Raw genomic sequence first — 5,299 nt, 5'->3', positions numbered from 1 at the left:
TTCGGTACAGCATCCTGAAGTGGCTTCCGAAGTGGAGGTCGAACGAGAGTTTCCAGCACAGTTCAACATGCGGATAAACATTCATCGAGCTCGAGGTAGGTCGACTAAAAAAGCGTTACACTATTGAGTCACCGACAAGTGTACTTGTATCAGGACATTTGCAAGTCACTTTGAACCGTGAGAAAAACAAATATGGTGGTCATACGTACGGTTAGAAAATTTTTCGTCGATGCTTTCGTACATGATCACTGTTATTATCGCTTATCGTTCACTTACGCGATCACGACGAACAATACGGGATGTTATAACGTGATATTATGCTAATCTCACCATTATTTGCGTACAAAAATGTACAAATAATATGAATAATGTGTTATAAAAATTCCGACGTGGTCCTCTCTCGGTGACACGAAATTTTACTGAATGTGCAGAAGACTACTGCGCATCAGGTTGAAGTTGAACGCTCTGCGCATGGGAACGCGCAGGAAATTCGCGGGATACGTCGTCGAGACGGGACAGCATCAGTATTGGTACGTAATTTTTGATCGAAATAATTCAATTAATTGAAGTATGTGGACATTTCGTGATTTATTTTGTGATTCTTTTAGTGATACGTGATACAGAGACTCAGAATCGTGATAAAGTTTCGGAATATAACGTCGGAAAAGGACAATACGTGTTCGTGAATCATCGTTCTCTGCGAAGAGCTCGAATAGAAGAATTGCGTCATTCGCGTTCGAACGAAAATAAATAGAAGAAAGGTCAGGAGCAGCTTAATTGTGGCGTATATTTTCATTGCCTGGGGCTTCGATTCTTCGTAATACGAATACAACGTACAGGTATGTTAAATATATATCGAAATATATTCTCGACGATACGTATAATAATTCGAGACACTTACCGACGAAGGTATCATTACGAAACCACGTTATCGACTATAATATCGAGAAAATTCAATTTATTTGATCGATTATCGCAATATAATCATCAAATTTTATTATATTTAATAAATTATCATTCGTACGAATTTATCCATTGTAATCGTATTATGTAAAATTACATCGCAATACAAATGACGTCACTTCCTTTACAGCGCCACTTATCCCAAATATGGCGCGTTAATTCGAATTGAATTTTATGAAATAGGATTGCATGCACATATTGTATAACATTTTCAAACATTTATAAATATCGAAATATTACATTTTCTTGTCTAAAAATGATATAATATTTATAATTTAATAAATATTATATTATTTTAAGACTACAATTCGTTTATTTTCTTATAGAATAGAATTTTAATAATTTTAAATTTAAATAATATACGATTTTATAACAATATCCAATACTTTCTTATTTATATATTCAAAAAAGGAAAGAAATATATATATCGATCTTCATATAAATAACATCTTATATCTCATAAATAATATCTCATAAATTAAATACAATTAAAAACAATTTATTATGTACTACTCGATATGAAATGAGACCTGATTATAATTCTCGTTTAATTATATGAAGATCCTTTAATTATTATGAGCTCGATCCATCCAATATCATCTCTTGTTAATCCAAACTCGAGATACACGGAATGATTGGCCGTTTCCTCTCTCTCGTTCCCGCGCAAGAAAGACACGGTATATAAAAAAAGTAAAATAAAACGAATAGGAAGGAGAAAGGACGGGAGAAAAGCGTGGAACCTGGCTCCGGGATATTAACATTATAAATCGTCCAGGCCGGCGACACGCCCGGGGCGGAGTCGATCGTATCGACTCGATACCCACCTCTAGGCTCGATATCGATTACATTGGCCGTGATTGGCAGGATTCGTAACACGGGGATATCGTGGTGCGATCGATCGATCGTCGATCTCTACGCGCATATCTTTCGACAAAACGCGGTTAATGGACGCGGATTTTCGAAATTCCGCGCGAAGAGAACATTAGAATTAGAAGGAACAGTAGACATCGATATCGATATTAGGGATGAATTTTGTAGAAATCTCTTGCTATCGTTTCGGAGAATTCGTTTGGAGCGAGTTTTGAGGGAAAATACAGATTTATAATCCGATAGTTAATCGCGTTTAGGATTGATAAGATAGATTGTAGAAAGTAGAATCGGTTAGGTTAGGTTAGAATTTTTTTTTCTTTTTGGTATCCATTAGAATAGAATTAGTTTCAGAAAAGTAGTTATTAAATTCAAGAAGTTAGTAATCAAAATTTCGTTCATCGAGATTGAAAATATATTATTCTAAGAATTCGCTTCATACTAGATAGATTTCTACAGATTTCTAGGATTTTATGTCCCAGAAATTGATTTTACTATTACATAAACGCGAACAAAATCCTTTGCAATAATTATGCTGCAATTCAGTGATCGAATTACGATCTTATCGAAGATGAAGGTCCTCATTATAGAATAACCCACACGAAATTTCCTTAAAAAGCGGAATGATGCCAAACTTTCGCCAGTAAACAATCCCCAAAAGACCCCGAAACGACTGGGTGAGATATCGTAAAGCAGTTTGGCACAAGGGACAAGCACCGAGGCACGAAATTCGAGTCAAAGGGGGTTACAAGTACCGAGGTCTTTTATTCGCCACGCGGGCAGTGAATCTTGCATTGACGGCGACAAGAACGGCGTATGTTGGCCAAATTGAAGTATTCAAAGGAGTGGGAACGTTCTGGGCTGTCGATGTACGGTAAACGATCATATTATGGCACGCGGCGCGATCAACGTCAAGGAAATTTATTGGGAGGTCGCGAAAAAAGCTCTTATCGGCACCGAGTTGAGCCGCGCGCTTTCACCATATTTATTGACACTAAAGGTGAAAACTCGTCACCCCGTTGACGACAGCCGTTGTTGCGCGTCCACGTCGCGGAACCCGTTCGAGGTTCGAGTGAAATCGTTCGTCCCCCGTCCTCCCAACGGAATTCAACCAGGCGTCAATAATCTTGACGTTAACTGTCCAAATGTCATTGATGCCACGCGGAATTCTCGTCGTTCATAGGACGATTTTACGGCTCCTCGAGAGGCCCTCATTTCATTTTCCGTTTGTGCTCCCTTAGATCTCGATTAACGTAACGCGGACGAGAAAAAACGAGGTAGAAATCGATCGAGAATTTGTGAAAATTAAATTTCGTAGGAGGGGAGAAAGTTGAGAGTTGAAATCGTGATAGTTGAGAGTAGATAGGAATAATGGATTTGTATGGTTCGAGGTTAGGTTCCGTTTCCCTTCGGTGGGATGAGTAATTCTTCGAAAGGACGTACGAATTTGTTGGAACACGGCGAGCACGAGTGTGCTGGCTGGTTTCAAGATCGATTTTACGATGCACGGAAACCGGGCGTGAAAAAGTCTTGGAAGTTTCTTATTCCCTTCGCTCGTCCCTCTTCGCGTTAACTGCTGTGGCACGCCAGAGAACGGGCCAACTTTGCGGTCGTGATCGTTCCGTTCTTCCGAACAATGGGCAGCCAGTGTTCAGGGGACTGTGTCAAACTGCCCTTTTATTGGGCCGTATTTTACCCTTTCGTATTCGAGAACGCACGCGTAACGATGCCCGACGATTCACGGTGGATCGCTGTCGATCGATGTCCGACTCGTGTACCTTCTTTTCCTTAATCCAATTTTATCGAAAAATTTATTCTTCCTCTCGTATAATCATTTTAATATACCAGTAACTTTTTATTTCATTTTTATTTTTTACTTATCCTTCCTGGAAGACTAATTAAACGAATAATCGATACGATACATCAATGTGTCTTTGCAAATTAAATTTCTCCACGTGCAAAAAAGATGTTTAACATCATAATATTTTAACATCTTTCTGCGTCCTCTTTAAACAAAGTTAGAAATATGTTTTTTTTTTACAAATTTTATTTCACTTTTATTATTTATACAAAATTTATCATATATGCGCGTTTAATTTAATTTTCTTATATGCGACTAAGATCAATTCTCAAATTCCTCGATTATTTACGATTTTATACGAACGGGCAAGATTGAAATTCCCAAGTTGAAGGGAGTTGTCGATTGACAAGAAGCCTTGGGAATGCTCGGGAAGAAGTCGACCGCACGAGAACGAAGCGTAGTGAGAACGCGAGTGTGGGCACGTCGCGTCATAACTCGCCGGGCACTGTAAATCACGTTGGACGCCACGGTGCACCCATAGAAATGGTTATATTCGGCCATAACGTATGCCCACCGCGACGACGAGCGGGCAATATTTTAATAGTAACGATAAATTACCCACGTGGAGGGAAAACGCGGCGTCTCACCTTCGCACCGGCGATGAAACCCTCACGCGGAGAGGGCGCGATCTCCTTATCGACCTCCCCACTCCGCTTCCCCTTACCTTCGATTACACTTACTACTGGGCTACTGGGTCAACCTACTGGGTTCCCATAAACATTTACCCATAAACTGTTTAGAAATGGCCGGCAATTTTTACAGACAACCGATTTAATAGTAATTTCCAAGCAGGCATATAAAATTATCAATTTACCACATGTGGTTACCACAGACAGACGTACCTTTCACTCAACTTGACAATACCCATTCACGCGGTCATTTTTGCCAGGATAACTCCCGGCCGTGGCAAGAAATGCCTACAAATTGCCACATCGATTTATTGCCAGGTGGCATTCTTCATTTCCCCAAAGAGAATGCCGGTTTTCAAGAAGAATGGAAATTCGTTGTAATCCCAACTCTAAGAAGGGGCAAAAGCCTTGGTGTTTCGTTTAATCGTCGGCGATGATATTTCCCACCGCCCACGCGTGCCGCGCGTGCGACGTGGGGGCGCGTGTGTTCCAGAAACGGACCCCGTGGATCTGTAATCACGCTCGTTTATCAGAGACCGTGCACGATTCTCGCTTTTAGATATCGCGCGGGTTGTGCTGGGATTACGAATCCCCGAAAGATTAATGTTCCCCTCGTGTCATCGTTCATTAATACTCAGCGACAGGGGTATGTTTAGGATTACACCCTGTGATAACACGGAATAGACGTCGTAGCGACATTAGGTACGCGAGATCGTCGCCACGACACGCGGGTATTTAATGAAATTCCTTCGTATCCGACAATTTATATCACATCGTATGTATCGATATCGCGCTTTTAGAGGCAAGGGAGGGGGGGGAAGGAGCTCTGAATTGTAATATATTATTGGATGTTTTTTTGAAAGTAATGAAAATTAGTTCTTTAGGATTCGATAAATTCAATTGAGAACTTAATAGCAAGGAGAGGAGGAATTTATTTGATCGCATAAAGTGTATAGTATTTTTTAACGTATACAGGAAA

General features: G+C 40.1%; 1 long non-coding RNA gene across 2 annotated transcripts in view; it reads left to right on the top strand.

Annotated features, from left to right (window-relative positions):
• The first annotated feature begins 209 nt into the window (after positions 1-209).
• The window catches only part of LOC116185193, a 48,494-nt gene continuing 43,404 nt past the window's right edge, over positions 210-5,299 (top strand). For both annotated transcript variants that reach the window (XR_004149987.1, XR_004149988.1), the window contains exon 1: positions 210-839. This is a non-coding gene — a long non-coding RNA (uncharacterized LOC116185193). The remainder of the gene's footprint in view (positions 840-5,299) is intronic.

The sequence above is a fragment of the Apis dorsata genome, unplaced genomic scaffold (genome assembly GCF_000469605.1).
Source record: "Apis dorsata unplaced genomic scaffold, Apis dorsata 1.3 scaffold_123, whole genome shotgun sequence".
In the NCBI taxonomy this organism is placed as follows: Eukaryota; Metazoa; Arthropoda; class Insecta; order Hymenoptera; family Apidae; genus Apis; species Apis dorsata.
The sequence above is the reverse complement of the archived record's forward strand: the minus strand, read 5'-3'. Positions and strand labels throughout refer to the sequence as shown.